The sequence below is a fragment of the Agelaius tricolor genome, unplaced genomic scaffold, assembly GCF_023055355.1.
Source record: "Agelaius tricolor isolate 1412-34295 unplaced genomic scaffold, bAgeTri1.0.p SCAF_3, whole genome shotgun sequence".
NCBI classification, from domain to species: Eukaryota; Metazoa; Chordata; class Aves; order Passeriformes; family Icteridae; genus Agelaius; species Agelaius tricolor.
Genome location: NW_027269263.1, coordinates 17,132,923 through 17,159,816, shown reverse-complemented (window position 1 = coordinate 17,159,816; position 26,894 = coordinate 17,132,923). Strand labels below are relative to the sequence as shown.

At 43.7% G+C, this 26,894-nt stretch overlaps 1 protein-coding gene across 3 annotated transcripts in view; it reads right to left on the bottom strand.

Moving 5' to 3' along the window:
• ABTB3 (ankyrin repeat and BTB domain containing 3) overlaps positions 1-26,894 on the bottom strand; it is a 175,181-nt gene that overhangs the window by 133,664 nt on the left and 14,623 nt on the right. The window lies entirely within an intron of this gene.

Sequence of the window (26,894 nt, the reverse complement as noted above, 5' to 3'; positions counted from 1 at the left end):
TCACTTCTGAAATAAAAACAATAGAACAAAAAAAACATCTGGTTATTTTAAGCAGACTTCTCACAGCTGGAGATAGAGGTTCAAGCCTCAGTCCCCTCTCTGAGGACCAAGACATGGGTTTGTACAGCAGGTTGCTAGTCTTAGAATAAATGTATTTCATGTCTTTGATTACCAGCTACTGCTGTTTCTCACTTAATAAGAATTTGGGAGAAAAAGGGAGTCAGTTACAAATGCAGCCATATATATCAAAAAGATCAAGCTGTGTTTTGGTATTTCAAATAAGAAATAAATAAATATCTTATTTGAAATACCAAATTGTTTCAACAGCATATGAATCCTTCTGTCAGCTGTCTCCACCTGCATGAATTTAGCACTGACATATGGGGGAAAAATGTGTCCATGGAAACCCACATCTTTGGGTGATGTGGCAAAAGGAAGCTTCTGCACAGGTCTGGTCCAAGACAGCCAGGTCTTGACAGCCTCTCCAGACTGAGACCAATGTAAAATCCACTCAGCAGTTACAGCATGGGCAGAAAAGTCCTGCCATATCCCCCATGTATTTTCTCCATGACCTGAAGGACTCACTCAAATAAATCAAAGAAATGGTGACACTCCAGTACATCTTGGATCAGTTACTCTTTTGGGCAAAGTTTGTTTTAGGGGAAACTGTGGCAACAGCATTAGGAAGCTAAGGTTAATTATTTAAATAAAAGACAGTTTAAACTTCATTTATAACAAAATGAGAAATTCATTCACGTTTAACATGTTCTCCAACACTTTTCCCAATGTGCTGTGCCTCCATGGCTAAGGCTTCTTTGACATGCATAACCAGTACATGGGGTCAGGGGCTCAGATCAGCCAACCACAAAGTTTTTTATTTCATCTGCCAGCCACCCTCTTCCCCCATAATGTGCAAATGGCTGAAAAAGCCCAGTGTATATATTTTCAAACCGTAATTCTTTTTATTTGCTGTCAGCTTTCTGAGCCTCTGGAGCACACATGCTTCATATTTTTAAAAGCTTTTGCACAGCCTCAGCATGTTAAAAACTGATGTGTGTGGTGGGGGTGGATTTTTAGAAAAGGAAGAAAATTAAATAAGCACAGGAATTCTTCTGAAATCTCCGAGCAGTAGCTGGGACTTTAGAAGGAGCAAGAAAACAACCCCGAACACAATAAAATCACAGAAGCTGGCAACAGTGTCACTATTCAACATGGTACAGGCACCACCTCAGTGAACTGGTGGTCTAGAATCATCATTACCAAACTCCACCGAAAAAGAAAAAACCCTGCAGGCTATATACCAACAGCAGCATGTTTTCAGTGCTTCTTCTGCCAGAAAAGGAAGCAGGTTTAAAAGCCACAGTCAAAGACAGACTTGTGGTCACATTTTCAATCACACCAGTTCTGTCCCCAACATCATTCAAGCTGACATGAAACAGAACAATGTCAATCTCTTCCATCTGTTTAGCTATTTCTTCTTACTCTGAATTTCCAAGTTCTCCCTTGAGAGGCCAGGAATAACTGGTTAATCAAAAACACCCTGTGGTTTGGGATAAAAAAACACTAACTGATTTTTTTTTTTTTGAGTCTAGCATTCCTGCTTGCAATTCACACTAACCCCAACTTTAGTTACATGATGGTATCCCTGCTTTGGGTGGCTGAAGAACTTGGATTTTCTTGTTTATACTCACATAACGAGCTGATATTCTAGAAATAAAAAAAATATTTAAATCCTTCCTACACGATGCTTTTAAGTCGCCACTGTATTAAAAGTTACATCATTAAATAAACAGTTCCCATGGTCCCAGCTAACCAGTGCTTTCCCCTAAAAAATTTGGCTTTTTGTTTTGGTTTGATTTTCAGGCTAGTATTTAACTAATAGCTCCTTGGTTTATCCTTGCTTTTGAGAAAAGTTGTTTTAAGTAACCAGATTAATAATGTTGCAACTCTAATTTTAATTTTCATGGGAAAATGATTTACATGCTTCCATTGTTGAAAACTGATGGGAGATATGAACCAGCGTCTCTTTCAGAGCTGTTGAATATGCAGAACCTCAACAGAACTGGTCTATTTGATTATATATCAATTTATGTTTATGCAAAACTTAATGTGAATGTATCTTTACCTTAAAGGCAATAATCTGTTCCTTGCATACACACTTCATTCTGTTATTGAATGCCTTGCTTAATGAATAATTGCAATAATTAATTTTTATAAAAATGTTCAGGAAAACTCTCAGGCTATTTTTAAACCAGACGATTTTATCACATAAAAATGCTGCAAAGAGAACTGTTCAGCTTTACAAATTGCTAATAAACGCCCTGTAAAGCAATGGAACAGCTAACTCCCTGCCCACCCTTATGGGCAATCTATTTCTGTACCTTCCACATCCTTCATGCAAAATAAAACAACCTATTCCTACAAGGGGAAGAGGAGAGAATTCTCTAAGGGGTTCCCCATACTTTAAGGGTCTCTGTCCATTCAACATCCATTGAAAAACCTTATTATTTATGATTTTTCCCACAAGGAAGGACATCTCTGGAAATATAATATCTAAAGTACTGTTTTAGAGGAAAAACAACCAAAAGACTACTCAGGATCACAAAACTCACATTGTTTTCATTCTATTGCAATGTAAGGAGATTCCTGTGTTGGGGAACAACCCAACAACCATACAAGTACTACTGACAGCCAGATGTGCAAAACCTAATTCTCTGAAAAGATCAGATCCCCTAGAAGTAGCAGAATGAAAAAATTAAGTATGGGAAATCCTTTCATAGTGGGAGAGAAAAAATAAATAATTGACAGAAGCAAAGCTGAATTAGTTGTTTTTTCGTAATGTATGGTTTTTAATTGTTTTTCAGATTGTAAACAAAATACACACATAGTAGAAAATGTAGATTGAATAAAAATGACATCTTTAAAGATAGCAAAAGCCAATTATTAGATTATTTTTTAAAAACTTAGATGCATAAATGAAAATTTCTGTGAGCTACAAATGTTCTAGCCCAAACTTTTCAGATGTCCTTTTTTACATTTTTTGCGCTAACAAATTCTTAGTCTTTCTCGTCATCAGGCCATGCTTTTCTTTCTACTTTCTTGCTTAAGACTCCCCTCACAGAGCTAATGTGCAAGTGGCAGCCAACATCCTGCCACATAGATTTATAAGGGTGACTCTGACATAAATGGGCAAAAAACCATTCAGGCCTGCATCATCATTCCCTGGTCCTTTTTGCCTTCCCTTGCCTGCCTCCTCATCTCCCCTTTTCTGTGCTCCAGACTTCTCCTTTGGTAAGTCCTCTCTGTACCACCAGCCACCTATAAATCCATCATTGTACCTCGAAAGTCGACACCCAGATGGGACAGACTCAAGTTATCGCTCAGTTTTCTGTCTCTGAACAAAGTCCAGGGATAAAGGGAGAAATGAAGATGAGCCCAGCAGGCAGACATTGGATTAGCTTCAAGCCCTGCCCACCTGCAGGTTTTTTCATGCAATTCCTGATGGACTCGCTGGTGCCTCAGCTCCGCAACTTCCTAACACCACCTCTCTCCTTCAAAGGGCTGTTTTGCAGCTGAGAATAACACCTTCTATGATGAAAAGTACTAAATCCTTGATGAAGGTCAAAGTCACTGTGCCCATGGTGAGCGAGCTATTTGCATGACCTTTCTCCAAAGTACCAGAAACACAGTGACTTCTTGGGGTCTTGCAGGTGTTACGCCAACTTAGACACTGTATGTTAAACTTCAGCACTACCACACAGGCACTGCCTTTCCTGGGCTCCAAAAACTAGAATGAGCCCCAGTTTGGCCAACATGCCCTTCCTGAACCCGTTCTTGGTGCCTGCCACCCATTAGGAAGCCATCACAAGCAGAGAAGCAACTTGTGTGAGCAGAGCTGTGTTTGCATCTGCAAGGCCACTAGCATGTGTGGAAAACAGGGCATATCCTTGTTTTGAGGTGGCACAAACTATTCTGTACATGCTACAAACATTAGTGAAACTGCAGTTTTGCTATGGCTGTCTCAAGACATCCTCCCCTCTGCACATGCAGAGCAAATACCAGCTGTCACCCTGCAACACCACCAGCACACACATGCATTCCTCTTTAAAGCACTGCCCAAACACTCATCCATAAATCCTGCCAGCACTTCTGAGAAGCAGACACCTCTGTTATCCCCAAATTACTGACTGGGATGCCAAGGGATGGAGCTGGAGGCTGGAATATTCAAGGGGACTGAAAGGCACTAAGGGCAGTATTCAGCTACCCCAAATTCCCAGGTATGTGTTAGCAGACAGGGGGATCCAAGGATCACATTTTGGAATGAGCAGCCCCCAGCCTCAGCCTTGTACTCAGGACCAAACAGCTGTCCCCTCTCCACACCATCAAGCTGCAAAAAAACCCCACAAACCCAGGCCTCTGCTGGACAGACACAACAAGGCACCAAGATCAAACAACCAGGTGAGCACACACCTGTCTGAACTCATACCAGTAAATACAGGTTGCACATCTTCAGAATTTTAACCAAAGCAAAAATGTGAAAGCTCTTCCCAGCTGAACAATTCACCTACGCTGGCCAAAACAGTTGAATTACATATTTATTTGCAGAGCAGGAACACAGGTTCTTTTTCTTGCTCTTTCAATTTAACACACTTGACTGGACCGCCCTTGAGCAAAGTGACCTAAATTTGAAGTTGGTATTGCCTCGAGCCAGGTGTTGGACTCGATGCTCTCCAGCAGTCTGTTCAAGCCCCAGTCCTTCTCTGGCTTTCTCCACCATGGGACTGGAGCACTTTTGGCACTGGTGATTTGCAATGCTCAGAGTGCAGTGGTACAAACCATGCAAATGTCCATGGCCCACACCTCCCTTCTGGCTCCTTTCTGGTCTTTGACCCCCTTTAACCCTCTACAGGGAACTATTCATGCAGGTGACTCTGCATGGGGGGGAACCACATCTGAAGGCAAGCCAGCCCTTCTGAGGATTGTCTTAAACCACCACCAGGTGAAAAGCTAGTAAAATGATGTATTTTGGAGAACAATAGAACATGGGCCACAAACACAGGAAGCTGGATAGCTTCAGGCAACATGGCTCACAAGCAGGCAGCAAACTGAAGAGCATTCAGGTAGAAGGAAGGCAAACAGAGTGCTGAGAAGGGGAAACAACAAGACAGAAGGAGAGAGAAGGGAAGGGAATGAAGGAAGCAGTGGAGAAGAGTGAGGATTTTCCCTGGTCACTCAACAGAATAAGCCAGATTGGCAACTGGTGCAAACTGGTCAGACGTGTCTCCATCTGCAGAGCTGGCTGTGATGGGGATGGGTGAAACTCAACTATTGGTGATGTGGCTCTAGGAAGGAAAGCTGTTGAGGCATCTGCTATTTTGTCAGCACACACACCCAGATGCTGACAATGCTGACTGTGGAACATCCAATGCCATTTTCTCCCCTTCCTTATTTAACAGTTTCTGCAAGTATTTAAGTGCCTGCATTCAGAAGCCTGTGATGAGCACAATACCTAAGTTTTTACAGCAAAGAAAGGGAAAAGAAATGGCATGGAAGATCTTTTCTGATCCAACCTTTCCTTGGGCTGTGCTCCTCACTGGCAGCATACACAAATCACTGCATCCGAAGCTCCAAGATCTACTGCAACAAGCTTTCTCTAGTCCTGAACTAGTTTAGGATTCCCAGTCTCTGTGCCTAGTGACACACAGACACACTTGTCTTCTCATATGGCATATAACACAGCAGGCAGCCACTCCTTAAACCACTGTACCTAAATACAGCTCATGTGGAGCAACTACTAACCTGTAAAATGTTATAATGGAAGAACTACCAGGGCCTTTTAGTACAATTCCAGAAGTGATAGAGCTCCTTCTTCCTTCATACAGTAATTGCACTGAAATTGCATCCAATGAGTCCATGCATATTTAATCAGGTCTGGGGCTGCTGAACACACTGCTATTGCATGGGGTGCTATCAGCCAGAGCCATAAATTATTAACTTTGCCAACTAAACTTCTGCTGAATAATTTTAGGTTGGCGATGCGTTGTTTGACTGAGGCAAAGCTTGCTTTGTGTATCCCCTTATCATTAATATTCTTCCTGTGTTTCCTACAGCACCAAAGTGCTGGGAAGGGTCACTGCTCAGCTCGAGACAAGGCCCCCAGGGAGGATGTGGTGCCTCAGACAGACTGTATTATATGCCATCACTGAATATTTTCCTAGGCAAAGCACCTCCTCTCGGGTCATGTCTAATCTCATCACTAATTATACCTCTTTGTTCAGGCCAAAGAACATATCTGGTAGTCATCTTTATTAGGCAAAGATTAATAAATAGACATGATCCTGCTTTTCAGCCTTCCAAGTAACACGTAAAGCACAGTTAAGCACTAGGAAAAAAACACAGGGAACAGATCCAATAAAAGAATCTCTGCCTTCCCAAGGCTTTGCTCATTAAATAAAATGAGGCTGTTGAGAGCTCTGCTCTGGGTACTGTCCACAAGCTCACAACCCACAGCTTGTGGCAGGATGAGGCCGAGCACACCAGCTTTGTCCATACTTTGGCAGCACCTCCACTGTCCCCTTCCTGAGCAGCCCCACCATGGCCCCCCCCACTTGCCTCCACCCCTCCCACTGCTACCCCACCAAAGAGCACCCAAGTTCTCTGGGCAGCCAGCAGGCATTCCCAGGTGGGGTGCCAGCCCTGGCTGCTGCCAGGGGTGCACCCCAGGGCAGCCTCATGCTGCTGCTGGGGACTGGGGCTGCCTGGGGCAGCAAGCACATCCCGCCCGAGCTGTACTCTGTGGGAATAGCAATGGATCTCTGCTGACCCGTGCAAGAGCTACTATAATAGATCTCAAGCAAGATCCACAACAAGCAGCCTTGTGTGGGTAGAAGGGGTGCTACCCACAACTTGCTGTGGCTGAGAAGCAAAACTGCCAAGCTCTCATTTCCAGCTTTCACACACCTTTTATTAGGCAGTAGTGGGGTTAAAGCCATCAACTCCAGCTGAATCAAGATTTATTCCAGGTTGCTAGCCCACAACTACATGCATTTCAAGACTCTCAAAAGAAATGCATTATAGACATATAAACTATCTTTATCCAACCTTAATTATTATTAATGCTAATTACTCCCTAACATGCAGTGCTCCCCATGGAATATGCAAAACACAGCCTTAGCTGTCAGTCTGCACAACAGCTGGTGGAGCTGAGAGAGGCAGGCATCTGTTTATCAGGGCTTGTTCCTGCTGGGGGGCAGCTTACAGTAAGGATCACACCTCACATTACAAATCAGTTAACTCCCAAGGAAAAAATGAAGATTTTGAACCAAGGAACAAAGCACAGATTGTATGCGGACCAGTGTTTGCTATTCATCAAGCAATATGTACCAGCTCACAGTTGCTATACCTCCCTCTAAATAGGCATTCTTTCCCAAAAAGTGAAGGCTGCTATCAGCTCTGTTAAGTACCACACAAAAACTGTGCCCAACCTACTGTTGAACTGATCTTGGTGGAAGTCCTGTGGAAATTGGCACCCTGGACCACAATCCCCCATGTACATTCCCATCACTAGATTTATAGATCATTTGTGTCCCAGTTCAAGGAAACCAGCAAAAGGAACCACCCTAGCTCAGCTGATGCAAATCTCCTGGCCCAGGCATCTCAGCAATACTCACATGAAAATTTAACTGGTTTGAAGTCACGCTTTAGGTTAACCAGATATAACCTGGGGTAGGAACCAGCTCCCACCTGGGCACCCAAACAATCCCACTGACCTTGGTGGAAATCTCACACAGGACCCCACCAGCACAACCCTGGCCCTGGGTAAGTGCCATATATGGGACCACTTCCAGCCAAGCTACTGCTATCCCAACCCACTCCATCTGCAGGTAATAGCAGAGGCTTGCTATGCAAGAAGAGCATAAACTCACATCTGGCACCTAGTAGCCAAAAAAAGGGATCCTATTGATTAGAGCTGTTGTGCAGGCTGGTGCCATGATCTGTTTTTCTCTCAATGGCAGCCATTCATTGGCTCTCCCCCAAGAGTCAAAGAAGAAACCTAACCTTATTTGTCACTCACAAGATCAAAGTGTCAAAGGATGCTGGCAGAGGGTGTAGAGTGGTGGAAACGCTCCCAGCAGCAGCAGCCTGAGAGCCAAGTGCTCTGAGCACGGGAAGAGGGCTCTTTCCCTTCTGGCCCTCTCTGCAGCAATGTGGGATGGAAATGAGGCCTTGGGGTTGAAGACAGAGGATGTGTAGGTGGGAAGAAAAACTACTGAAGGAAGGGACATGAAGCTGCAAACTGCTGCAGGGTGTCACCAACCAACACCACTGTTGTCCTGGAACTTGTACAGATTAAGACCTCCAGTTTCAGCAGCAGTGCTTCCCCAGCTGTTTCCTGTATCTGAGATGTCACCCTGTTTGGAGTTGCAATGGCACCTCAACAGGCGCTCTGGAACAAACAGATCTCTGTGTGACAGGACCCAGTGACAGCCCCGCGTCCTTACGGGCAGCCGCGGCTCATGGCCCCGGTGTCTGTGTGCTGGGACGCAAGATCAGGAATGCACAAGTACTGCTGCACCAGAGGCTGGATTTTGCAAAGTCATCACTGAACACTGGGCAATTTGCACCACTGGGTAGTACCATATTTTGTACGAGTATGTTCACAAACACCCAATCAGAACAAAAATCAGCATTTTCAGTAAAGGAAGGCTGAAGGCCAAAGCACAGGCAGGAGCTGTGAGGGGGTGAGCAGTGGAAAGGCGATTAACTGGAAGCATAGGGACACCTGACAGGGGGCTTGGTGAGGAAGCCAAGAGGAGCCATCATGACAGAAAAGACAGTAGGTAAAGACCTACAGCATACTGATACTGAAATACAGCACACTTTCAAAATCACCCTTGGATGGAAAAAGGGGAGGGTTGGGACAGCTGCAAGCAAGAAGCACAGAAACTGAGCCGAAGCGATCGAAGTACTCTTGGTGTAATTTTCAAATACAACTGTGCAATTGAAGCACCTCCCATCTGAGGCATGTAGTGAGAGGCCAGCCCAAGCCCACTCATGTGGTTCAAGAGGTCACCAGAAGCAGCAGCACAATTACATCCTTCTGTTGGAGCTACTTATTACTGAAGTACACCACATCATGTTTCCTCTTGGCTCACAAGTACTGGCATTTTAAAAGCCCTACAAACATACTGCTACTTTAACAACTTCTTAGCAAAAAAAAAAACAAAAAAAAAAACCAAAACAAAAAACCAAACAAACAAAAACAAAAAAAACCAACCAAACAAACAAACAAAAAAACCCCCCACAAAATAAACAAACCAGGGGAGACAGAAGGATCATATTGCCCATCTTATCACCTTGTCTCCAAAACACCTATCTATGACATAGACCCCAGTTCCTGTGCTCTTACACTGATCTCCTTGGAGTGAAATGGGGTCACTCCATATACAGTTTTATACCTGTACTTCTCCTTTCAGTTTTTTAACATAGGGGTCTGCTGCTTCAATATCCAAAGGCTAAGCCTGATGAATGCAATGATTTTAGTCCTGAATTAAAGATACCAGATAAACAGGACATAAAGTACCATGGTGAGCACCAAGACAGACAGACCCTCATGGTCCCATACAGGAGCAGCAGTCAGGATCCATCCAAACAAGTCTTTGAAACAGGAAAAAGAAAACACTAGAAGGCAAGTACAAACACATGGATACAGGGGCTTAAGGGACAGGATGCAATTACAGTTATCTGCCCAGCACAACAGGCACATCTCCTCTGTGACTACCCTAATTTCCAAGCTGATGTCCTGACACAAGAGATGTGAGGCTCTGCAAGTGGAACCAAACAAAGACAATGGCTCAGGCAGCACAGACCTACCACTAAGGTTACATTTACAGACACCCTGAGTTGCACAAGAGTGCTGATCTGCTGGAGGACAGGAAGGCTGCACAGAAAGCAAGCTGGAGAGGTGGCACAAAACCACGCCCACAAGAACATGCAAGCACAGCACAGAAGCTGCAGCAGAATGACATGACATGTCTCCTGAGCTGCAGCTTTGTTTTGAAATAGGTATTTACCTCCACTAAGCACAGTATGATGATATTTGCATCCCTCAAAAGGAGTAAGTGGGGGGATGGGGGAGCAGAGAGGTGGATGTATTTATAACAGCTTAGAAAGGGGACAGAGGGAAGTTAGATTGGCAGTGACAACATAAAATGCTGCACAAACATATACAAACAGCTCTTTTCTAAAATGAAAGAAATACATGCTTTGCTCATGGCCACAAAAAGCACTGCACTCAGCATATTTATGGTCTGTGTGTTAGTTTTCCACATTAAGATGACTGCCAGTGCCTTCCAGGACTCTGAAAACTTAAACTCTCACTGGAATCCAGCTTCTGCTGATTTATGTTCACATCATCTAACCTCTGTGAACCTACACTGGTATAAATGAATAAACTGCTCTGAAATAGGATTATATCACTTCTAGCATGAGCGATGTGTGTAAATATTGGACTTAAGTTTCCAGAGCAGTCTAGCCAAAAAAAATAAACCCACATTTAGCCAGCTGGAAGAGGAAACAACATGTGCTTTTTTTTTTCCTATTTAATAATGCAAAAAATTTACTGTCACAATTTGCTAAATTGGCATAAATACATGTGTTGCTATACACATTTTAATGCATGCACGTGTATTTACTGTGTTTTTATTATAAGAACATTAGGGATGCTTATGACCACCCATACCTATATCTTCAGAAACCTTGCAATGCCCCCAGTTATTTCCTACAAAAACCATCTTTTTCCAAATAGGAAGAAAAAAAAAAAAGAAAATCACATCACAACGACTTCATCTTTCAGTGCAAAAAAATTTGTTTACAATCACATTCCAAGTGTGTCAGCCTGTTAAATGCAAGTCTGTATAAAATCCATTTTTTGGAATTCAAAGTATTATCTGGCTCCTGCAGTAGTTCTTGATCTATCGGTTGTCCTTGGTTCTGCAAGGAGGAGTTTGCCAATGGCCACAGAACGCTCTTCGGAGATTAGACCTCTGGGGTTCATCTGATTCATTGCCTGACTTCTGCCAAGCCACATCCTCTCCACAGGTCCATCAAAAACCACTTCAGGCCCAGAGGCCTTTTCTGCAGAGCTGCAACACAGCATACATTGTCAGCTCTCCATACCTGGGTCCTTCTCTCTTGACCTCTGACTTTTCCAGCTGGGCATGGCTGCGTTCATCTCCACAACCATCGCATTCCACACTGGGACCGAGGGAGCAGTTGGTTGTGTACCTTCCATTCCTGCACTATTTTGGTAAGCTTGTTGGGACACTTAGGTATCAAGCAGAGAGCACACTATATATGGGACCATCTACTAATGCATTCAAGTCTTCCAACCCATAAGAAGCAATCTGATCCTATCCCACAGCATCAAGAGCCAGTAATTGTAACTTCTGTCACAACAGCTGACAGGCTAAAGCACAAGTAACAGCACACCAGGCAATGGGATCCCCCAGCAGGTGCTCTCCCCTGCCAGTTGTTGCAGGAAGGGCAGGAATGTTTCCCTGGCCCCAGCACTGCCGGTGAGAGAATACTTCCCATCACCCTCAAGAACGAAGCGTGCAGCACGGTGTTGGATGTCAAGCTAAAATAGCTCATTTCAGGGTGGAGTATTAGGTCCCATCCCTCCCCACACGCAAGTAGCCCTGCAGCATCCTGAAGTGGGACCCCAGCCAGCTCCAAAATAAGTCAACAAGAGCTTTTCCACTGACATACCTGGGAGCTGGCTCGGACCACAGGTGACCACAAATGCTGACCCTAGAGGCTGGAAGAGTAGGTGGACATTTGATAGGTCAGTGATGACCAGCCAGGATCACAGAGACCCCCCTTCCATATGTATCCAAAACATGCCTTGCCTGTTTTGACAACTGAGGTTCAGTTTCAGTTACTGATAACAAGGAGGTAAATGCAATACAGCATATTAAGTAAAAATGAAACAATCTTTTCTTCAGATCTGCACTTGATAAATTTTTTCCTGTGAAGTGGAAGGAGGCTAATTTTCACTTCATGTGGGAATTAAAAAGGCATTGCATATTAACACTTTTATTCTATTTTCTTGCCACAGCTGCCATTTCTCATAAACTGTATTAAACCCTAGGCTCCAAGTCTGAGAAGATGGTGCTGCTCAGTGCTGTGAAAACAATAAGACTGTGCATGTTGCTGAGCAGCATCCCCTGCCCTGCTGGAGCTAAGTAAATTATAACCTTCACTACTTTCAGAGGAACAGTCCCAGCTGCAGAGAAATGATTCTTTCAAATGACAATATAAAATGATACAGTCAAGCTGCCCAATTTCATTCCCAGAGAGATTTTCTCTTGGGATGCAATCTGGTTCGAAGTAGAGGGAGTTATCTGAACACTGCATCAGAATGCAGAGGATAGAGCTGTCAGCAGTGGTTTCAGCCTCTTGCAGAGTGCATTCCTCAATATATGTGAAAACAATCACACATAATTATTGAAAAGGAAGGGAGTCACCTCAAATGTTTTTCTATGTCCCTGAAAGTCTCCCTGAATGAATAAATATTCTTCCATTCTGTTTCAGCTGTTGCCACTGCAGTAGGCTCCAAGGGCAGGATTTAAACTCAGGATGAGGGAGGAGAGCACCTCACCACAAGGAAAATAAAATGTAATTTCCAGTGGACACTGTTTGAGCCCTGAGGAACTCAAGGTGGGTGCTCCATCACCACAATGTCCTGTGAGATGTAGTCCCCAAGCCTGCCCTCTATGGCTCAAATGCCCTCTATGGCCTGACTGCATCAGGCCTCGGTATCCCAGGAAAATCTTCAAGTTGTCCTACAAAACCCTTCAGTCGAACTGGGATGGCAGACTGTGGTGGTTTGAAAGAAATGTGTTTTTTGGGATGCTGTGTTTTGGCCAATGGATATTCAGACACAGACCTATGTGTCGCTTGAAGATAAGATCAAGGAGCTTAGAAAGATGGTAACAGAAATACTCATGGCAATTGTAGAAAATGTTGGAAAGCAACATAGTGTGGAGACTGGCTGAAGGAGCCAGTCCCAAGCACCAGGTCAACCTAAAAGAGTCTCAAGGTGCAGAACAAAAGCTGCCCAGCTTTTGTTATAAAAGCCCATCTTGCAGCAGAAGAAAAACCCACAGATTTGAAGAATTTTGGGTGCTGCTGATGATGGCTTTTATTTGTTTTCTGGGGGGTTTGGACTGTTAAAAGAAACTAAGCAAAAAGACACTCACAGTAGCTGGTTGCCTCACACAATTGCGGGTTACCTCGAGGTACCACCAGGGAGAAAGCAATGGTCCCTCTTGTTCCTGTGCACCAGCAAATTCCCTGGTGTCACTGCCAAAAGGCTGACTAATGCTCACAGAGGGCAATTCTGGCAAAATGGGCTGATAATAGAGAAGGATACAAGTCAACTAGCTGATGACATCTCACTCCCTTATTTATACATTCATCAAATTGCTCTTTGAGTCAAAAACCTCCTTATAGTCATTGGGTTTGCTGGAATAATTCGGTAACTGCAAACCAACAAAGCAACAGTGTTACAAGTAGATACTGAACATCACCTCCTCTTCTGCTTTTCCTGGTGCTTCAAAACATGGCAGATAATTAAGAAAAATACCACTGCCGAAGTGATTTTAGTTTTAAGCTTCTTTCATGACAGAAGAACCTACAATAAGTTTAAGTTTGACTTCCAGCCAAAGCTTGCTCCCACTGGCATAACCAACATCAAGAAAGAAATCCAGGTCCTTTCTCATGCTGCCTCAAGTACAAACCATCTTATTTTACCCCAGTGCACAGGAATGCTAAGCAGGTCCACTTAAGAATGCATTATTTGCTCTTGGACATATTCTCTTGTAGTCCTGGAAGGCAAATAACATTTGCTTTCTGCAGCACATCAAACTGAATACTCACATTTGATTAGCTAGTTATGGGAGGTATCCTCAGGCTTTCTCTGCTCCTCTGCATTTTAATAATCTCTTTTTAATTTCTGTCTGATAGTTATTTTCACCCCAAGTGTATTAGTATCTCCACACACCTATGCTAATTCCAGCACCGCAAGGAGCTGCCCATTCTTCTCCACTGTCCTGGTCTTCCTACACTTTCCATCTCACAGTTGCTGCTGCCATGTAAAAAGGATGCCCAGTTTTCCATCTTCAGATAACTGAGTATTACACACCTTACTCTTGCTTCACCCAGGCTGCTTGTTAATGCATAGAAAACTCCAAAGAGACACTGTCAATATTCTTTCACACAGTACAGCCACGTCTCAAGATTTTTCACAGCTTGAGCATAGATCTGCTCAAATTATGTAACCAATCCATTAGTCCCATACAAAAAGCAATTTTTTAATCTTCATTTTCTGCAGAATGAAAAATATAACACTAATCTTGAAATAAAATTATTATTTGTACTTTAATTTTTTTAAGTATGTGAGTATTTTTTCAGATTTTGTTTTAAGCCCCTGCTAGTGTATGCAATTACTTGAAGCATTCTTATGTTAGACCAGAGGAAAGTAAACTGCATTTATCGCCTGCAGAGTCAATTCTCCACACCAACAATAAACACCCTAAGCTTGCTTCTTTTAATATGCAAAACCCTGACCTCAGATGTATATCCAAGGTTGCTGCTGGCTTTAATGGAGACAGGAGCATATTTAAGGGCAAAAATTGGAGTAGAGTCTGGTTTTCCTCAATATTTCATATAACCACTCCACCAGATTCCTAAGAGCCTTTTTACCCAGGCTTCTGTAATGAGCTCTTGTGAGCTACACCTTCCAGTAAATCCCTTTCTTTCTCTCCTGACTCCAAATTTCAGAAACCTTAATTTAACTCCGCATATAAGCAGCAACTCCAGAGACCATTTCAAATCCCACATGTTCTTGTGATGCCGCTCCATAGCACGTTGCTTTTTCACAGCCTTTGCTCATCCATTTGCTGCAGCATGCTCAAACAATCCCAGCCAGATGTTCAGCTCCCCAAGGATCAGGCACATAGGAAGCTTTAGGGCATATACCAAAACCATGGGTAAAGCAGGAATTTGGGGCAGCAGCACATGACACTGCTCTTAGAAAACAATGAAAAACCTTGGCTCAGGTGATGTACCCATGTCACAGGTCCAGCCCACCTAGAGGGGTAACATCACCCTAGGACCTTGACACCAACCAGCAAACATATAGTCCCTAAGCACCCAAGTAACCACAGATGCTGAGTTTTGGGAAATAATAAATCAAACAAACTAAACCAGTCAGATATAATGAAGCCTCTTTCCAAAAAGAGGCTCCTCCAAAAGCAGCACTGTTGGATTTACGCTCCTTCACGAATCAAATCCACATTCAGCCTTATGAAGTTCAATTCTACACCTATGCCAAATACCCCATTCAAACAGAGCTAAACACAAACCAAGGATAATTAACACAACCTGGAGTTTCCTCTCGAAGGCAGTAAACCCAGGATGGATGGAGGCAGAGGCCACTGTTGCAGGATGGAAGCACCCCCAGCAGGGTCCTCCTCCCTGCCAGCACCCACAGGGTGATGAGGCTATGGTTGCTCAGGGGAGACAGCAGTGCCTCCTCACATCTACTTGATTGGGTCTGTGGCACAAAGTCCTGAAGTTCACCAGCTCTCTGCTTTCTGCCTCCTCCCTTGTTGGCTGCAGCCCCCCAGGGCCTGGGCAGGCAGTTCTGGGCTCCAGGCAGTTCTCCCAGGCAGCAGTTTCAGCCCCTCACCCTCTCCCAAGCTCACAGTGAGCACAGTCTCCCAGGGCATTCACTAATGTTCTACTCCCCCAGACTCCCAGAAACATTCTCCTCCTTGTAAAGCTTCACCTGCTCACTCAGAGCAATGGCAGGAAGACAAGACAGGTTTTCCCCAGCAGCAGGGGCCAAGGGGAAGCCCTGGGACATGTCCCAGGCATAGGTGGCCACACACAGGTCCAGCTCCCGGGCACAGGAGCAGCAATCATTTTAGGAGGGATTTGGGGCTTTGCAGATGCCTGCTGCTGAGAACACATTTCTGTTGTGCAGAGGGTGGGACGGTGAGTAAGAGCACTTCATCACCCAGCACAGCTTTGCACTACTTCCCTGCTTTCTGGGTAGAAGGCCAAAAAGGGATAAACTGGGCTGCATGACATTATAAGTTATGACAGTGGCATTGCAGAGAAAGAAAAGTGGGTTGTTTTTTATTCCTCCAGCTCCCTGCTGTAGTTTCCATTATGCACAAAAAAATTCAGCTAGCACAACCATTTCTAATTCAAATGATCCTGCTGTGCCCTCACCAGGACAACTCCCCAAGGAGAAGTTTCACTATCACTGCTGCTGGAGATTGATAACAAGAGGGTAAACACTGTATTATCCCATTTTTAGGTGTTCAGCCAGATGTTTACCTAAAATTAAAAAGCAACCAACATTCAAAACTCCACCACCTTTTTCCAAAATGCTTGTGATCTCTGCATCTGATTTTGCATATGCTTCTTGAGATGAAGGTTATTTCAAAGACAGACATTCCAGGAATGGTTCCAAGTGACAAGTTATCTACAGGGCTGCTTGCAGACGTTAAAAAGAGCAGCTGACAACACAATGCAATATTTCTGTCCAGTTCTCACAAAGCAAAACTCACAGGCAAGTTAAAGAAAGATTTAAAAAATTATACTGGATGACATGTTTTATTTCATTATATAGACAAAATCCATGAGACTGGGATACACATCCTTCCACATGGGTGAAGTGGACAAGATTACAAAAAAAGCCCTGAGTACTCAACTACTTTTTTTTTTTCCAGGAGGTTGAAGCCTCCAACAACATTGCATTCCAACTCCAACAGTGGCCATGTGTAGAAAATGGTGGAGCTCCCTGCACTGAAACCAGCTGGACATCCTCAGTGCAGCCACAATACAAATGTGCTTGTTTTCATCACAAAAAAAAATAGAAAATAAACCTCCAGCGCCAAGCACATCTTCTGGCTTCAGGGTGATGACGAATGCAAGCCATGTGAAGGACAAGCTTTGAAAATAATAATTTTAGCTCATAAATAAATGAGCACACCAGGGACTATTTGAAACCATACAAAAGGTATCAAGCAGCTGGATTTCAGGAAAGATCTCACCTGGAATTCAGCAATCTGCTTTACTGAACACCAGCCTTCCCAGCATAGTTCTTGATCCTCAAATCTCATCCCACCCGACACTAATGACATTTTGTACTGGTCTCTGGCATGGCACTTAGTTTACTTTCTTTGAGTTTATCAATCTATAAAGTGGGAATAGGCACTTCTAATTTCCTTGCAGAACTGTTATTAGGGTTAATTAGCTAATGTTTGTACACTGCTTTGAAAAACACAGGAGTATTCTCTCTCCTCTCTCACTTTCTCTATATATAAATATATGATGCCCTATTATCTTAACTATCTGTGCCAGTGGGAAATTTTAATTGCTGAGCTAGCTCTTGGGAAAGACCAGCCATTCTGTAATATATAGGTCAGAGGGCGTTGTGAACTGTGAAGGTAATGATAACACATTTCAATGGGAAATGCAATGAGACATGAGGTAATGCTAAATTTGGTTCTAGAAGGAAAGTGTTTACTAAAAATCTAGAGGAAAAATCTTGGTGACCCTTCTAGGTGAACCGAGTACTAAGGAAAGGACTTGCAATCGCTCTTCAGGAAAACAGATTTATCTTCAGCTAAAAAAACTGTGAAAACAGTGATCTGCATTTCAAAATGAAGAGGATGGGATATCCTGAAGGCTAACCTGAAGAAATAAATGTGAAAGCAATTCCATTCCTAGAGAGAAACAAGTGGGTCAAAATAAATGGCTTCCCTGGCTCTTGGCATGAAGCAAGCTCATTTCTCAAATGAGAAAAGAAATGAGAGAGGAAAGAAGTTAAAAGTCTGAATATATGCTGGAGGTAAAACATTATGTGGTATAATGTTAAGGGAACAAACAGTAGGGGTTTTGTTTTGCTTTTAGCTTGAAAGAGTAATGGGAAACAGGTATATGTTTTATAAATATAACCAAAGAAAATATAGGGGAGAGAATGGGTCTATTGTTCAACAAGGCAGGGGGATCACATAACAAGAATCCAGATGGATGAAGCCCTCAGTAGTTATTTCCCTATATGTTCTCTATGAAGGACACAAATGTATTTAACAAGAGATAAAATATATGATTTAGAGAAGCCTGGAAAAACTTTTAAAAAATTTAAAAATTAAAAAAGAAGAAATTTGAAAGTATATCCATTTAATCAATGTGCCAAATTCCTTCTATAGCAAACATCTACTGAAGTCAATGGACTTCAGGGATAAATTTAGCCTACTACTTTACAACTCAGTAAGACCAAATCACATGCACAGAAGGGATCTAAAGAAAGCAAATATACACCAAGGCCATAAAACTGCTGTTGAGCAGTCTTGGAGCTCATATGGAACCAGCAAGATACAAGCAGTCTGGAGATAAACACTTTGTAGAAAAGAGGTACAACACAGAGATGGGCTAAGACACAGTTAGGAAATTCCAATCAACTGCTTTATTAGAAGAAATAAAATTCACAACATAAAACAGCACAATGAGTAAAAGCAAAGTTCAATAAAGAATGATTTTGCCCAGAAAAACCGGAATGTCTTCCAAATATGAAGATGTATTGGAGGGAATGAATCCCAGCTTAATTAAGCAATCTTTACTTCTTATTCTTATGGGATTAGAAACATACATAGAAGAACAGATAGATTTCAACAAAAGCCCCGCAAATACAAAGGGAATGGGGAAGTCTCTGCTCAACTACGCCAGTGTAAACCTGGATAACATTCCCCTGCTGCCATGGGTTTAGCTCAGTGGAGCTGGAAGCCAAGGCTGACATGTACACCTCCCAAAAGCAAAATTTTGTGTCAAAGGTTGCAGGTTTAGGGGGATAGGGGGAATGAGAGTAGGAAGACAGGCACGACTGGGGAGATGCCACCAAGAGGATCAGCAAGTTCAGGAAGCACAGGGGCTATGGGGAAATCTGTTTATAGTTCAGGGAGAGAAGAGCAAGTGAAGACAAGTCACGCATAATTGAAAAATAGCAATATTTAGCAACAAGGCAGGGAGGGAGGGTATAAAACACAATAGATGAAAAGTCCTAAGCAGCTTCAAAGAAAGATTTCTACAGGTTATGGTAAAATAGTATCAGACCAAGCTGCCAGGGTGCAGACTTCCCGGTACTTAACCAAACAGCTCCTCTGTTGGCACCCTACCTCAAAATTGCTTTTTATTTGACATTGTCTGCACTGCCTGCAGAGGTACTTTGTAAATAAACGATCCCTAATAACACACCAGCAAACAAGAGCTCCCTGCAACATGATTATTATTATTATTATCCCTGCCCATGGCAAGGCAGTCAAAATAAAATGCTCTTTAAGGTCCCTTCCAACCCATACCATCCTATAATTCTATAATTAAGAACTGTCCATTTCAGAAAACTCCCCATCACACCCAGCACATCCTCTTGCCTCACAAGTGGGATTTAACACACACAGGAGGGGACTGGTCCTGCACACCACCCTGCCCTTGGCTTTGAAGTGACACACTGACAAGCAAGACCAATATCTGGCATTTCCCAGAGCTAATGCGTGACCTGCTCAATAGCTCTGGCAACTTCCAGGGGATTTCAAAGCCTGGCCAGGGCTGCCACAGCAGGTCTGACAAAGAGCCCACAACACAGTCATTTCTGCTCCTCGGAGAAGTAACTACAAGCGCCAGTTGTGTACTTTGTGTTTTTAAAAGGTAGATTACCTTGTCAAGGCAAGATCAGGAAAACAAGTTTATTCAGGCTCACCCATTCTTTATGGAGTTCACAGCCCTCATGAAAATACCTCCATCCCTCACCCTGGTGCTCAGAGGTGACAGGCATTTCCACTTGACAGCTGGGAGGGGGGGGGATTGGCAGCATGTCTACCCTTAATGTGACTCCTCCGGAAGTCCCGGGCCTTCCTGAGAGGCTATTCCCAACTGCTGTATCAGCAGCTCCAGGGATCACCCTGGTGCCAAGTAGCTTAATTAGGGATTATCAAAAGCTGGGCTGTCCCCACATCTCTTTTTAGCTGCCTTTCTCCATTGTCAGTGAAGTCCCTGGAACTCCTGCTTCTCCAAGAGCGACCGTCAAGGGTTTTTCCCAGGTCACTGGATGATGCAGGCCTAGAAACAATGCCAGGTGATGTACGAGACACTGGCCACCTGCTAGGAAGAAATCCCTGCACTGTGATGCCAAAATCCAGGTCCTTTGGTGCCAGGAAGCCTCAGCACTGGCTGTCCTACCAGTCACAGCGCCAATGGAGCTGCAGGAGGAAGGTACCCCACCCCATCAGTCTTGACCTATATCCTATAGTCCTATATCTTTGCAAATTTCCAAGGCTCTGGTTAACACCAGGGGCTCTTGCAGGGCTAGGAAAGCAGAGCACTAAGAGGAAGAAAAAGTGTTTGGAAATATGGTTTTAATAACATTGAGCCGGTATCAGCATGTATCTTCCAGTGACAGCACACGGACTCTCAGGATGGTCACTGTGCTCTTTTAACCAGCTGCTTGCTGCCATGAGGTTTTGAGTTAATGAACAACACATATTCAGCAATCATTTATGAAGCACAAAAGTAAGTAAAAGAGCCAAAACCCAGTTATTCTATTTTCATCCCCTCCACTGGTGCTTTAGTGGTGATCTGCTTTTTCCCTTCCCATCCCAAGCCCAGACAGATGTTAGACATGTTAAAAGTTTATATCTAACCTCTAAAACCATACTTAGCAGATCTAAGTAATCAGAAGCTTGGTGGCCACAGTTAGGAATAAACTTTTGCAACTCCCTCCCATCCCTCCAAATGTCAAGTTTCATCCTATGTGAAGGACGAGACAGAAAGGATATCAAAAGAAAATTAAGGCAACTCAACCATCAGAAGCCAAACTGCAAATGTTAAAAGCTATTAAATGCTATGGACACATTTTGTGTCATCTCAAAGAAGCAGAAGCAAGAGCATCTAAAGAAAAAACTATTTTCAGCAGCACTGATACAAATCCAAAAATCGGAAAACCAGACTATGGAGTGCATCCGCTTGGTTTGCAGGCCCATATGGCTACAGCAACTATCTCCACTCAGTTTACCTCTCCACACACTGGAAAAATAATGGATTTGAAAAGGATGGAAACATACTACTTAGAAAGAGCAACACTTTTTCTAAAAGAGCAACACAATTTCTAAAAACATTTCTATATATATTATCTTAAAAGGATATGAAATAGCATTATCATAGCCCATGTTAAGCTGTGCCACCTCATAATACACTATCACCATCACACAGGATCTGTATGGGATAGATCAATCACCCAGCAGGGTACCAGGGACATCAGGGCATCCCAGGACACCACAGCACAGTGGGGACAGCCTACTGCTGTTGCTTCCAGCAGCTTCAGAGGTTTAAAGAAAGAAATTAAGTACATGGCTAAATGTTCCATTTCCCATTGCTGTTTGCACATTGTTAAAGGGACAACTCCATTTTAACAGCACTTTACAGGTCACATTGAAGAATTCACCATTGAAACCCACACCTGCTTTCTATTTTCAAAACCTCTTTTAACTCTTGATAAGAGTGGACTGCACCGCCTAGCATTCCCAACTTTCCTTTGCAATAGGTCATGATCTACAACAACACTGGCTGCCTGTAACTCTTCACAGCTATGCCTGTAGGCATTTCACACTGAAGCCAGGAAAGTCTGAAACTTCGGGGGAATTGCAGGGAGGTTGGGGGAGATGGATGGTTAGATCTTCTTTGGGAAAAACATCACCATGTTTACCCTATGGTTGATACATAGGGAACACCAGAGACCACCAGCAGTACAGTAACTCCTAATCAGCAACAAATGCAAGTCGGAATATATGAAATGTGCAATGTACAATAATTAGTAACACACTGCACCACGCATGGTACATGAGTTCCACTGTCAACTCCAGCAACCTCCTGTTTGGTGAAGCAGGCACAAGGTTACACTTCCTGACACAGCAAAAAGTTTCAGTTTAAAAAATTTATTCGAAGGATGCATCACAGTGACAGTCAAGGAACATTCTGGCTGGATGTTATGCCTCAGGCAAAAATCCCAAATCAGCCCCACTGCTTTCCACGCCTATGGAAAAAGCCTGTGGATTTTAAATGAAACCACACAATCCAAAATCAGAAGTGAAGCTGAAACCCTGTGAAGAGGCCACTCCCTGGGAGAGCCTGGGAGTGCTGCCTTGGACTTCACTAGGAAGGTGCACAGCAGTGATGCAGGCAAAAGGCCATGTCACAGAGTGCCTTGGGGGAATGACTGCAGAAGAGACAGGGCCACGGGAGCACTGGGAGAGGCAGCTGCCGCCATCGCTTCCACTCAAACGTGCAGGAGCTCCCGTTACTGCCGAGTACAGCGGGAGGCACTCTGACGTGTTTTCTGCACCCACTGAAAGCTTTTTGACACTGCTCTTGCCTCCACTGTTTACACTTTGAAGCAAGAGAGAGGTGCTGGGAAGACAATTAGTCTGTAGAAATAAATGTCTGCCTTTCAGAAGCCAACCTTTTTGCTTTCTTGCATCACATACTTGGATAAAAATAAGCAATCAGCCTCGAAAACTGTTGAAGCCCTCGAACACTGAATGGATCTGCTGCAACCTTCCTGGGCACTGTGCAAAGCTGATCCTTCCCTTCAGGCACCCTTAAAGGAGTGGGAGGAGAGCCATCCAGCAGATACACTGTGGGGTTTGACTACACTGCTCCCCAGATACATTACATTACATATGGGTGGAAGCGGTTTATCCCCTTGTTCTGTGTTTCAATCTCAAACTCAACCTAGCCCTGACTTATGGACAAGGAAAGGGAGGAGTGAACATGGCAGAGAGCTGCACCTAATGTTGTATCACCTGCTGTAGCTGCACCTGCAGAGACTTGTAGTCAGCCCAGCACCATCCTGTCAAGAAACATGGGATTATCTGACTCAAGATTCAGCCACTACTTGAGGAAGAGCAAGGCAGAGAGGGAAAATAATTTCCATGGAGTTCAGTTGGTGCAAGGTGACAGAAGGGAAGGACTGTAAGGAGCCTTCAGAACTCACTCCACACACAGGAATTCAGCCAGTGCTTTTGTCACAGGAACATTACTCATTCTTTCCTGCTTCCCTTGTCTTTTGTTACAGAACACAAACCCAACATCTACAACAACTAAAGAAGCAGTTATGGGCACGTCACTGAAATACTGCAAGGACAGAACTATTCCAAATTCACAGTGCACCCTCACTGCCTGCTGACAATTGTACCTGCTACAGGCCTGACTCTGTACCAGCTCACACCCTGCAAGGGGGTGGAGCAGCACTGCCTCAGGTACCATCAACACCTTGCAAACCAACGATGGAGGCGGATGCTGAGCCAGGTTTTCAAATGTGGGCAGCACAGTATCGTTTGCCAAACCCATGCAATGAACAACTGCGTATTTTCCTTTGAGGTACATCAACAGCTGGCCCCACTGAAGAAGTGATCTAAAACATCTGCTACCCACATTTTGGGGGGGGGCTGCTGAGTCAGTATGAAAGCCACTCACAGCAGTGTTCCTGAGCAACCAAAACTGAAATTCAAGTTGGTCAAACAGACCTCTTAATTTCCACAGTGCTGCTGGCTAGCAGACAGCAAGCAATCACATACAAATGTGGACATTTAAATTTCAGTCAAATTTGGATCCTTGCAATGCAAACATACAAAGGGTACATACCCTTTATCCCGGCACAGGCACTTTCCAGAAAGGAATAATGACATATTGCAAGGGGAGAGTCTGCCTGAGCTGCTTCAGGTATTGATCCTGACACCTAAATGGTATCCTCTCAGAAAAGCAAGGTTATTTCCCTTCTCCATGTATTTTTTTCTGGACAGATGTCTTGGCCTGAATTGTTGTTCAGATTCCAGATATCTTTTGAGGTTCAGTGCACATGGGCAAGAACAGAAGGGGCAGTGTCCCATGTTCCCACAGTATGGTATTGCTACTCTTGCAGGGATCCACCCTTCTTCACCACTTCCCTTAACTCTTACTTTCTCTCAAGCAATCACTCACGTGCAGGACAACACACGATGCATCCATCTCCCCTCAGTTTCCTCCAAGTTTAGGCATTCACTTCACACAAGTCAGAAAACATATTTGGCCTTTTATTACTTTTATTTAAAGACCATAAATCCCTCCTTCCTTCTCTGGAGGAGCTAACAGGACTTGTTAAGCCTTCTGGTTCCCTCTGCTGCTGTAAAAAGGTGCAGAGTTTCCAAATGTGACCAGCTGCTGCACAGAGGCCCTGCTACAGTCTTGGAAAACATCCAGAGTTCACAGACCTCCTGAGAACCTCCCATGGGATGCTGCCAGCCTCCCTGCACCGCTGAGCTGGGGGACGTAGTGCTGTGAGCCTCTCTGAGCAGAGAGGCTTCCAAAGACCCTCCTCTTGGCCCCAGGTCTTTGGAAACAGGCTTCAGAACTGACTGTCTACACAGTGCACAGGGCTAAAAAGAGTGGTCTGGCTCTGCCATAGAGATCAAGAAGTCAAAACACTTAAGCTTTCAGTTTCTACTAGACTTCCATGATACCATCTTTGAAAAGATCAAAGCCAGGCATCCTGCTCACAGAGACAGAGAGTTAGACAGCAACAGAGCATCTCCTTACCAGCCCATTGACATCCCAGACTCACAGCTAAGAAAAAGGGGAGCACAGAGACCCCAACTCCCCAGAATCTCTGCATAGTTGCCACCTGGCAGAGCCCAGGGCTGGTGCAGGGCAGTGAGCCAGGTTGAGCATGTCAGGAGATGTACCATTTCCATATGCAAAGGCAGTGCCTACCCCTACTTTACATCCCTTCCAGCTTCCCAAGAGTCAGGGAAAAAGCTCCCACAGTTAGGCAGCTCTTGCTGCACCAAAACGAGAGGCATCAAACTCCCTCTCTAGATGGTTACAGCTGCACTTGCCACTGGTATTCTTCTGCGTGAGCAGTGAGGAGACAGCAAGCCTCAACATCCCCGGACTGAAATAGCTGCACAAGTACAAGGTTGGTTGGTACACGCTCCAGGGAGGTGGTGTTTCCCAACATTACATTTACACATGTAAAACAGAGGTAAATTGGCACTAGCTGACAGCTTATCCAGCACCCTGAGGCAGCAGGACTCCCTGTCAGAAAATCACTAGCATTCACTGGGAGAAGGCATTGGGCAACCTGATGGAAACAGACTGTGGAGTATTTGCTGTATCTGGATACCATCCTTAGGCTGCCCTTAAAAATGTGTGGCACACCAAAGCAGTGACACTATGTCCTAATGTCCCCACCAGCCACTGACTTCAAGTGTTATTGAGAGCCTCCATCGACAGCTTCTATCAACAGCTTCCATTAACAGCAGTGCTTCAGACACAAGGCGTGGTATCACTGAAAATTGTCTAAGGAGGGAAGTACTGTACAAAAGTTCAAATATAAGATGCTTTTCTCCAACAAGCACACTTCAGGAACAGAAACCGCAGTAAAACACAGTGATTAACACAAGTACGTACATCTAGGTCAGCTCTCAATAACCTGAGCAGATACCAGGTCACAGACTCATTTGGTGGATGAGTCCTTTCTCTTCTCTTTTATTTTTTTAAACACAGTTATATTGACTTCAATGAATTTTTCCTACTCTTCAATCACTAGATCAGCCTGATGATGTATTTATCTAAATGAAACTGAAGACACTTTCTCTCACACTAATGATAAGACTAAGAAAGATCATTGTAGCACACCACCAGATATTAAAAGCAGAAATTTTAGGAAGGTTTACAGTAATACTTGAGGCCATGAAATGAAACTGTGCTTTCATTACCAGCTGTGGAGTTTTAGGCTTGGACCTGCTGCTCAAAGTCTACAGAGAGGGTAAGGGAAAAATCAGCCAGTATTTCCATCCTTCTCTGTAATTTGAAACCACTGAGACATATCTCAGGGTATAAATCACACAACTCTATAAATAAAATAAATTACAATTTTGTACTCTTTGGAAGAAAGCTGACACCAAATTCATGCAGCAAATCCAAGAAAAAATAAGCCAGGCCCACGGCCCAAGCACATAAGAAGCTCCCCCTTGTTCCGAGGGAGGAAGCTTCACCATCACCATTAGTTTGCCATTCCCCAGGGGACTTACAGCTACAGGTAGTCTACAGTACACTAAATGTCTGTCTGTACACAGCACCTGCAGGTAGAGCCAAGTGTTTATTAACAGAAAGTGCTACCAGCAAAACTCCTGCAAATCCCTGTGGAAGGCTGAACTCCTCTTTTCAGGTAAATAAATGGGGAATCTTCCCAGTTAGTGCCAGTCCCAAGCTCACAGCCCACAGATACCTACAACTGTTTCTCTCTGCTACTTGCAGTGTCCCACTTTTTAAACACTCACTGTCACTTGTATGACCCGAAGTATGACCTCTCCCTGGCACAGCCTTTTTTAAAGAAAAGCTGCTACATACATATTTAAAAGCAAGTAACCCGCTACCAGAAAAATACTTAGTTTTGTAAAAGCCAATTATCCTCTGCGGTAAAAGGATCAGATAAACACAGTTTTGAAAGTGTGTGGTTAGAAAATGATTAAATGTATCATTTTGGCTCTTTTGTAACAAATTAAAAGATGAGACTGACAAATTCTTTCATTTCATATCATTAAATAAATCTTCCAACAGAAAATTGTCACATAAATTCTCTTCATAAACACCCTATTCAGTTTCAAAGTGGGGGGACAAAAGTGCATTATAAAGTACTTCGAGAAATTTATTGCTTCTATTGTCTGTCCCCACTCCCACCCATACTACATAGCAAAGAAAGGGGGAAAACACCTTGGAATCCACCA